The sequence below is a fragment of the Lepidochelys kempii genome, chromosome 4 (genome assembly GCF_965140265.1).
Source record: "Lepidochelys kempii isolate rLepKem1 chromosome 4, rLepKem1.hap2, whole genome shotgun sequence".
NCBI lineage: Eukaryota > Metazoa > Chordata > Testudines > Cheloniidae > Lepidochelys > Lepidochelys kempii.
Genome location: NC_133259.1, coordinates 113570559 through 113581680, shown reverse-complemented (window position 1 = coordinate 113581680; position 11122 = coordinate 113570559).

The following is an 11122-nucleotide window of genomic DNA, read 5'->3' as shown; positions in this document are numbered from 1 at the left end:
CAACAGGAATTTCCATGAGAAAATGTCATGAAATATTTTTTGAAAAAAATTTGTTTGAAAAATTTTTAAACGTAATTTTGAATTTTATGTTTTTTTATTTTGTATTACATTATTTCATGGTATATCATAATAGCTGAAATTGTTATTTTTACTTAATTTATTTTGAAAATCTGCTACTGATTGAAACTTCTTACCTTTGTTCCTAGATCAGTGTGTCCTGTTTGTGTCATAATTAAACAGTTTGACATGTTGTGTCTCAGGCTACTCTAAGGTATTTTAGAGGCCGGTTTGGCCAACAGCCAGTCCTAGAATAGTGGGGCAGAAGGTTAGCCTAAAACGCTGATTGGCTGAACTCAATGATCTGGCCTCATGTCTCTTGCTATACCCCCTCAGGTAGTGGCTCAAGTAACCTTAGATCCAGGTAGTAGATACTGGTTTTGAAGGTTTCCAGTCAACTTTTTTATTCTAAATCAATATAATTCCTCAACTGAGGAATAAATGTCTTTCTGACCCAGGCCTTGTCTTTGTTTTATGCTTTGTGTCTGGATCATCTGCCATATAAGATCTCACTCTGACACAAGATTAATTAACAGGCTCCAGTTTTATTGTGGCTCCTTACAACATGGCTTCTTCAGTCTCATGTCTTCTCAGAGACCATAGGTACTGACTCTGTGGGTGCTTCCCACCCACAGTCCCCCTATCAGCACCTCCCTCTCCCCTCAGCACTTTCTGCCCGCCAGCAACACCGGCAATCAGCGTCTCCCCCTCCCTTCCATCACCTTCCTCCCGTTCGCCGCAGACCAGCTGTTCCATGGCGTGCAGGAGGAACTGGAGGCGAGGGGGAAGGAGTGAGGGTGGGGTGCACTCAGGGGAGGGGGTGGAACAGGGCGGGAAGTGGTGGGGCAGGGGCAGAGCGGGGGTGGGAAGAGGCAGGGTATTGTGTCTATGTTAAGTAGATTAGAGGAACACTGAAGGCCTGGGCCTCAATGTGAATTGGTTTGGTTATAAAATTTAGCAAGGTTTAATTTACAGTGTCTTTTCGCTCGATATAAAATACTGCTGTTTGTATGCTCAAAGTCTCTGTAAAAGACTGTTTGTGTGAATGAGGAATGCACGCATCAGAAAAAAATAAGGTGTAAAGGCCATTGTCGGAGCCAGATGGTCAAGGGAGAAAAAGTGAAAAAAATTAACAGACTTATCAACGCCAAAGACCATCAATGCGCATCCATGACTGAGGGAAGGCAGATTGATGACCCTGAGGTGGAGGCTGGCACCCCTCAAAACAAAACAATTAATTAAATCGAAAGGATGGAATGGCCCTTGTTAGTAAGAAATGTTGTGTTGGTATTGTTTAAATGTGTTTAATTAGCTGTTTGAATAGTATGTATAAGGTAAAGGTTATGTAAATCACTGGCTTTAATGAAATCCAATATGGAGTATATCATCTGTGACTTTCGGACTCCATCTCTGTAAGCAGACTTGTTTACTGTAAAGACCCTGGATTTCCCTGGCTCAAACCGGACTAAGCCAATTTTTCCTACCAAAAAGGCTATATAAGAACTTGCTCAGCACCTGTGCTGGGCTGTCCATTCCAGCAGCAGCACGTACATGGTCAGGCCTTCCTAAGTCTCCAGAGCTAGAGAGAAGAGTACCATCTATCCCACAGCAAGGTTGAGGAAGGAGAGGCCTGTCCTCACTATCCCTGCCACAGCGAACTGAATCCATTTTACCTCTGGAGGGTCCTGCTTTCCTGGTGTCCATCATCCAGGAGGGTCTCCCTGCCTGCAATGAAATCCAACAGTTGTCAGGACTCCCCAGTAGTCCTCCTCAAAGGCTGCACATCAGCCGGAGAGTAGAAGGTTCTGGGCTTTGCCCCTGTATGCTGTGTCCACTGCGCCTAAATCGTAGGAAAAGGTTTCTGTATTGGGGTTTTATTTATTGTTTTTCTGAATACCCAGGGAGGTTTTGTGGGTCTGAGCTTCAAGCTTCTAAAGCCAGTCACTGAATCACTGTATGGTTAAGTTTGAGTTTCTTCCCTCCATTTTTCCAGTTCTCTGTACCTTTACCCTTAATATACTTACCTTTGTTCTCACCATATTACCTTGTCTTGCCTTCATTTTTATTACATCACACAGGGAGGGAGGGACACCCTTATTGTAAGCTAAATCCACTGGTGACAGACACAGAAGGGAGCCGAGTCTGCTGTTCTGAGAAAAGGGGCTTTCCTTTTCTATCTTTCCCCCTACCACTTCTCGAGTATTTTCTCTCTGAAGGTTACCTTACTCCCCTTGGGGTAACACCCTCTCGGAGGTGCTTTGGAATATTAACATCAGAAAATAACACCAATTAAGGAGTAACCGGTCACAGACTAACACAGCAAAATCCATAAACTTCAATAACAAAAAAAGACTATAAAAACAAAGTGCTTTGCCATGGGATTTTGAGTTCATCTTGCCACTACTCCAAAAGCATTGGATCGTGACTGACAGAGCCCAGCTCCCCTCTGCGACAAATCTGGCTGGCCACTTGATTGATCCAAACTCTGGACTGGTAACTATAAACATCGACTGGCGGGACTGTGTGCCTGGTGTGTGTGTGTGTAACTAAAAAGCATATGCCAATTGCTGTATTCTCAATAAATGCAGTGTATTGCCTTTTCCCCTATAAAAAGATCTTGTGTGCTTTGTTTAAGCATAACATATGCACTAGTTACCCTGAGGTAAAAAATGCACATTTTTTTAGCAGTGAAGACAAATTAGTGAGTGAGCTTGAATGGCCTGCAGATCGCCAAGCCTTGCTCCCAGCTATTTGACCACATGCCTTTTTCCAGGGGTCGATCCAGAATTCCAGTGTAAATTCTTGCTACTATTTCTGTAGACAGTGCTGCCGGTAGTTGAATGAGTATACGCTGGTGTTTCATATTAATATGAATTTGTCCCAAAGGTATATGCTTCATTGGCTCTTTGATAGTGGCATGCAAAATGTTAGTGTGTGGAGAGCTGGGATAGGAGATGCCTTTCACTTCACTGAGAAGTGTGCCACAAAATGCTGCAAAATCCTCTAAGCTTTGTTTAACCTTTCTCCGTTATTCTCCAACACTTAGATACATGGATTCCAAGGCCAGAAATGACCATTCTGATCATCTAGTCTGGCCTCCTGCATAACACAGGCCATAAAACTTCCCCAAAAGAGTGCTCTGAAACAATGAAGTAAAATGAAGAATATAATATTCTTCATATATCTGTCACAGATAGGGGGAACTACTCTTATGGTTCAGAGCAATTAATTAAGAGAGAAGAGCAAAAAAAAAAATGATTAAAGGTCTAGAAAACGTGACCTATGAGGAAAGATTGAAAAAATTGGGTTTGTTTAGTCTAGAAAAGAGAAGACTGAGAGGGACATGATAACAGTTTTCAAGTACATAAAAGGTTGTACATATAGGTACCAGTGACATAGGGAAGGATAGGACAGAGGTCCTGGAGGACAAATTTAGGCTGCTAGGTAAGAGATTTAAGTCCAGGACCTCCATGATAGCATTCTCTGAAATGCTTCCAGTTCCACATGCAGGTCCAGTTAGAGAGATAGAACTTCAGGGTCTCAATTTGTGGATGAGACGATAGTGTAGGGAGGAGGGCTTTAGATTTACTAGGAACTGGGGAAACTTCTGGGAAAGTGGGAGCCTATACAGGAAGGATAGGCTCCATCTAAACCAAAATGGAACCAGATTGCTGGCACTTAACATTACAAAGGTCATAGAGCAGTTTTTAAGCTAAGGGCTGGGGGAAAGCCGAGAGGTGCAGAGGAGCATGTGGTTCGGAAGGATCTATAAATGGAGATTCCCTACGTCCTAATAAGTAGGAGGGGATGGAAGAAGATAAAATACAAGTAGGATCTGATGAGAAACAGTCAAACGAAAAAATGTCCCATTCAATTACATCATGTAATGGCAGGCAGCTAAACAGTGACAAGTTTTTAAAGTGCTTATATACCAATGCTAGAAGTCTAAACAATAAGATGGGTGAACTAGAGTGCCTCATATTAAATGAGGATATTGATATAATAGGCATCACAGAAACTTGGTGGAATGAGGATAATCAATGGGACACAGTAATACCAAGGACAAAATATACTGGAAGGGCAGAACAGGTCATGCTGGTGGGGGAGTGGCACTATATGTGAAAGAAAGTGTAGAATCAAATGAAGTAAAAATCTTAAATGAACTAAACTGTACCATAGAATCTCTTTGGATAGTATTCCATGCTTGAATAATAAGAATATAGCAAACTGAATGTTGGGAATCATTAAGAAAGGGATAAATAAGACAGAAAATATCATATTGTCTCTATATAAATCCATGGTATGCCCACATCTTGAATAGTGCATGCAGATGTGGTCGCCCCATCTCAAAAAAGATATATTGGACTTGGAAAAGGTTCAGAAAAGGGCAACAAAAATTATTAGAGGTATGGAACAGCTTCCGTATGAGGAGAGATTAATAAGAGTAGGACTTTTCAGCTTGGAAAAGAGACAATTAAGGGGAGATATGATAGAGGTCTATAAAATCATGACTGGTTTAGAGAAAGTAAATAAGGAAGTGTTATTTACTCCTTCTTAAAACAGAAGAACTAGGGGCCACCAAATGAAATTAATAGGTTTAAAACAAACAAAAGGAAGTATTTTTTTCACACAACACACAGTCAACCTGTGGAACTCCTTGCCAAAGGATGTTGTGAAGGCCAAGACTATGACAGGGTTAAAAAAGAACTATATAAATTCATGGAGGATAGGTCCATCAATGATTATTAGCCAGGATCGGCAAGGATGGTGTCCCTAGTCTCTGTTTGCCAGAAGCTGGGAATGGGCGACAGGGAATGGATCACTCAATGATCACCTGTTTTGTTTTGCAGTGGAGCCAGAACTGGGACTCAGGTGCTGTCATAAATATAAAGGAAAGGGTAACCACCTTTCTGTATACAGCACTATAAAATCCCTCCTGGCCAGAGGCAAAACCCTTTCCCCTGTAAAGGGTTAAGAAGCTAAGGTAACCTCGCTGGCACCTGACCCAAAATAACCAATGGGGGGACAAGATACTTTCAAATCTGGAGGGGTGGGGAGAACAAAGGGTCTGTCTGTCTGTGTGATGCTTTTGCCGGGAACAGATCAGAAATGCAAGCCTTCCACCTCCTGTTAAGTTAGTAAGTAATCTAGCTAGAAATGCGTTAGATTTCCTTTTGTTTAATGGCTAATAAAATAAGCTGCGCTGGAGGGAATGGAAATTCCTGTTTTTGTCTCTTTTTGTAACTTAAGGTTTTGCCTAGAGGGATTCTCTATGTTTTGAATCTGATTACCCTGTAAGGTATTTACCATCCTGATTTTACAGAGGTGATTCTTTTACCTTTTCTTTAATTAAAATTCTTCTTTTAAGAACCTGATTGATTTTTCATTGTTCTTAAGATCCAAGGGTTTGAGTCTGTGTTCACCTGTACCAATTGGTGAGGATTATTCTCAAGCCTTCCCCAGGAAAGGGGACTTGGGGGGATATTTTGGGGGAAGACGTCTCCAAGTGGTCTCTTTCCCTCTTCTTTGTTTAAAACTCTTGGTGGTGGCAGCATACTGTTCAAGGACAAGGCAAAGTTTGTACCTTGAGGAAGTTTTTAACCTAAGCTGGTAAGAATAAGCTTAGGGGGTCCTTCATGCGGGTCCCCACATCTGTACCCTAGAGTTCAGAGTGGGGAAGAAACCTTGACAGGTGCCTAAAATAAGGACTTAGGTACCTAATTCCTTTTGTGCATCCAAGCCCAAATGATTAGCACTTTTCCATTTCCAAGGATAGTTGATTCAGTTCTGCAGCCCCTCAGTCGGGTTCAGTGAACCCAATGCCTGAGTAACAAATGCCAGATCAGGCTTTATAAACCCTATGCAAAAGGCTCTTTTATGTTTATATACTGATTTTTGCTTCTGTTAATAGTGTAATGAAATGTCTGAGTCTATTTGGCATTTGCAGATCTTTAGTGTATTTGACTGCTCCATATTACAGTACCCTAGCTGCTGCCCTGCTCGCTCTCAAAGAAGAGCAAAGTATTAAAAATGACTGTTACAATACATGAAATTATATTTTATTAAATCTCCAAATCAGTTTATTGTTTCAGCAGGGTGCATTGCCTAAAACAAAGATCTCGGACCCTTCATGTCTTAGCAGCTATTTGTAAAAGCAGACAGCGTAAACGCTGAGTGTACACTGATGCCTGGATACTGGAGACTGACAGATTGGAAAACTGACATTTTCTGGTTATATACAATAGTGACATCACATTCAGGGAGTTACTCCTTTTGATTCACCTGAGTTATATCACTACTTGCCTAAATAATGTGAACAGGGTTTGGCGTAATCACAGAAGAGACTGTGTAGCGATATGCTTTAGGTTGTACTGCTGCCCATCTCCACGGTATCAGAGCACCTTCCATAAAACAGATTGGCACTAGCTGTGTCCCTAGTGGACTTCATGGAATCTCTGCCTCTTCTCCCTTTTCATATTATATAAAGCTCTGGTTGGACTAGGATGGGTTTTTTTGTTTTTGTTTTTGTTTTATTCTGTTGTGTTTTGTTTTTTAGGAGAGATGAGGAGAGAAAGGGGAGCAGTTTATGTTATCAATGTTGCTCTAGCTATAGTGCAAAAGCTTGATCAGATAGGAAATGCTGCAAAACAGTCCTAAGATTTAGAAACACTTTAATTTATTTTTGAGCATTGTACAAAGGTTTTAATAAACGTATTTGACACTGAAAAACAATATGAACCACAGGATTGCTTGGATGGTCAAGTCAAATATTTTTAAAAGCTCCGCTGTTGATTGTGACTTAGGGAAGTGCATTGGCTAATATTTTCTTGATTTTTCTTTTTCCATTAAGAAGAGTGATTTCAGTATCACTCATCCTGAGTATTACTTTCTGGGAATAATGTAATATTGATAGAAGGGGTAGTAAAGGAAGTGGTTTTTATCTTCCAGTAAAACTTGTGCATGAGATCAGGGCACTGTAGCTGTCTGTTCTTATATCCTGTTGAGTGGCATGGCTTTGTTTCCTTGTCTTCTTTTATCTTGAGGTCAAAGAAATGATACTATACTTTATAACAGCAGGATAACTTCCTTTCCTCAACATCTGTGCTCAGGGCATGTGTCTAAAAAAGAGAAATTCATCTCAAGACTGTCTCCTTTGTTACATGTAGGGGACTTTGAAGTACTGTATGTTTACATTTACATAATCTATGCCAAATAATGACAGTTTCACACAAGAGAAAACAACACATTCTTCCTCATTTGGGCAGAGATCTGAGATGTATATTAGCAAACAATTTCCTTGAACTTTTGTTTCATGCCAGAGTTTGAAAAGAGAAAAGACTGGCTTGCCATGGACTGTGATGTGGCACTTGTATTAAGTTGACTGCAATCAGGAACAACCCACCTTACACTGTAGACCCAAACTCCAGCGTTGCGTTTGCAGTTTCTTAAATGGTTTAAGATGCGAGCTTGCAGTTACGGTAAGTTGATGTTTGACTCATTTGTTAATATGCAGAGCTCTTTAAGATGGTTTGTAGGAGGGCTTAGGAAATATTGCAGTAATAAATTATGTAGCACAGATGTTCCACACCAAACTTTATCAGTACTGGTGACCTTTTACCTGTAACTTATGCCAGACTTTTATCTTTAACTGTGAGATGCATGGGCCTGATAAATGTTTTACATAAGGGGCCACATTCATCCTCGGTCAATGGAGCTACAATAAAGAAGAATTTGGCCCTAAATGAAATCGTCTGAGCGGAAATGAAGCTTAAAAATGGAGTGTAAACAATTAGTAAAATCTGTACCACACTTCTTTAGTCTCAACAGACTTCCCTCTAGCCCCCATTTGGTATATTACTTGGTCCTTATATACTGAGATCTCTCAATTGCTACGAGAGGGACTTTTTACAAAGTGTTCAGTCAAGACAGTCAATGTAGACTTCTTTTATCAAATGAAGAATATATTCTTACCTAATATCCCTTATCCAGATATGATGACGGTTTTACAGATGAGGAAATTTAACCACAAAGTGTTTAAGGCCACACAGAAAATAAATAGCAGAGGTAGAATGAGAATTTTGAGGTTACGCTTAGTTTCAGGAAGTATGGTCCAGTGGGGACTAGGTGAGACCAAGGTTCAAGTCCCTGCTCTGCCACAGACTTCCAGTGTGACCTTGAACAAGTCAGATAGTCTCTCTGTGCCTCAGTTCCCCATCTATAAAATGAGGATATAGCACTTTCCTACCTCATTGGGGTGTCGTGAGGATAATTCATTAGAGATTGTGAGCTGTTCAGATACTATGGTGATGGGGCCCATATAAGTATTTTGATAGGTAGACGAACTGGACTATATAGCCCATCTTAAGTAAAGCTGTGTGACTCTTACTGGTGAAATGAAACATCCTCTGCTTTGTCTCCAAGGATCTGTGGGCATGGAAGGATGGGCTGAGGGTCCACTGGTGCAGAAATGGGAGGCAGCAGGGAAGCAGTCCGGCCACTCTACCCTTCCCCATTTCCCTCCCCCCGCATCCCAGAAGAACATCACAGTAGACGTAGGGGAGGTTGGCCCTACCAGCTGCCCCCCAAAGACACTGGAAGGGGCAGCATGCTGGCTGCTCCCTGAAGATAGTGTGAGGAAGGGGCATGTGTGGTGGGAGGAGGGTACAGGGGTGGGGCATAACACTTCTGAACCCCTACCCCAGAAGACAGCTGCAGTACTAGGAAGAGGAGGTAAAATGGAGCCCAGCCAGGGCCGTTCCCCCTCTCTCCCACCAGCTGGAAATGTGGATCTAGAAATGTGCAGAAGAGACCCCCCCCACACACACACACATTACGGGGGCATTAGGATGCCAGTGGTGCCTCCCTTGCCATGCAGGTTGGGGAGAAAACTGCAGAGGGCAGCCAGCCAAAAGCTCCATGAGGTGGGAACAGGAGCAGCCAAAGTAGGAACCTCAGGACATTCCCGTCAAAACTGGAAAATGTTGTCAGCCTTTCTGTGCCCTGTGCTGATTGGCTGTTAGCTCCAATCCATCCCTTTCCTCAGTTTCTTCACCTGAGTTTCACTTTGCACCTGCCCCTCCTTCCCTTCCCTTTTCTGCCCATTACTTAGGATTCCCGCCGAGCTAAGTAAATCTACCAATAAATAAATACATAACTGTGGCACTAACATGATGTTTGCTAGCTTCATGTTGTTCACTCTGCTTGTGTGTTCTACTCCTTCCCCCTCTATGTGTCTGGCTTGTCTATTTAGACAATATATTTTCAGTGTTCCTTGTACTCACTCATCTGTCTGTATCTATCTGTTGAGTCTTGTTTTATGCTTAGATTGTAAGCTCTTTGGGACAGGCATCTTTTTGTTCAGTTTGTACAGCTCCTAGCACAATGGGGTTTCCCAGGTGAGATGGTAATGCAAATAATAAAAAAAGTAATAGTGAAGTTAAAGATTTTGTATCCCTGTGGAATGAGGCTCCAAGCAGGTTTGAAGGGGGTTGATGACACATTCCTGTAATTCTGAATGAACCTGAAATGCAAGCAAATCAAAACTAGTATGCTCCCTAGTATACCCTAAAACAGGAACTGCTAAGAGCCAGACTGCCACAAGCAAACAAAAGCTGGTTTGCAGGTTCATAAATATCAGGCACAGTGCTTTGAAAACTGTATCTAGCAATCACAAATGCCATTGTATCAGCTGAACAAAGATTAAAAAAGAGTAATGAAAAAAAAACATCTGGGGTTTGAGGGGAGAAATCTCTTGAGTAGTGAAAATAAAAGACAATAAGAGCATATGCTCTGTACAATAAACTCAAACACTTATGCCATTTATCCTGCACCTGCATTTCAGTTGTTCTGAGAGAATGATGTGAATCACTAATAATGCTTCTTAGAGCTGACAGAAGAGAAGAAATAGCCAAAGCATTAGAGTGACAATGAGTACTTATCCCCAGAAAGAGTATATTTTTCACAGGGTGAGTACTTACTTTCAGTCATCTTAATAAGAAGAGGAATATGCTATTTGTTGGCTATATAGCAGACCAGAAAAGGAGCAGACCATGCTTCAATGACTTGAAATCAAATATTCAGGAACAGAGGAGCAAAGAAACAGTGGGCATGTGTCTGTTGCTGAGTAGCTAAAACTTCCTATAATTCAGGGCTCATCCATGGTCACTCAGTGAGTGAGAACAGCATGACAGTAATGGGATACGGCTGTCGTCTAGGCTAGTGCTTATCAAGCTGTCTGATGTGGGGGACCGGCAATTTTTTTCCCCAATGTGCGCGCAGACTGGCAGCCGATGGCTCGCAGACCAGCACTGGTCTGCGGACCACCACTTGGAGTAGCACTGATCTAGGCTACCACTTACTTTTGCATTGAGGAAAGACTTAGCAGACGCTCTCCTTACTGCAGCTGTTCTGTCACCTCAGCTTGGTCTTCTGCTCTGGCTAGACTCAGGAGGTGAGGGATTTGGGGATCACAAGTGTTGGTAGAGAACCTGTGTGTCACTTACAAGCCAGAATTAGAAATCCTTTGCCTCTTCCATCTTAACTAACTGCTAAATCACCACATTTTGAGGTAAAACTGGCTTTTTACAAGCCCATCTATAAAAATGATGGGTCCTCGGAAACCACCCAATGTGAACTTGCCAAAAGATCTAATGGAATCATTTTCACCAGGTTTGTCCTGTATTGTTACAAGTTATGGTCTCAGTTTCAACATGGCTTTCTGGAAGTAAAACATCTTTCAGTTCATGTTGGTAACTGAGAAAGTAGAGAAACAATAAGGAACAAAGTCTTTTATCTGTTGCAATTTGAAAATGTTAAGTTTTTTGGATTCAGGTTTGCTGGGGCTCATATTAGTGTTAGGCTAAGGTTTGTGTTGTGGTAGAAGGCCGAAGCGGGATGGGCTTCAGGGTTTGGATTTTACTAAGCTGAAACTTCTTGAGCTGTTCCCATAGATTTTAACACCAAAATCAGTAAATGAAGCTGTTTCAGTTTTGGATCCCCTGTAGAACCAAATTATACTGTTTGTATGTGGATCATAGGATGTAGGCTGAACTCCTGGGCATCCTGA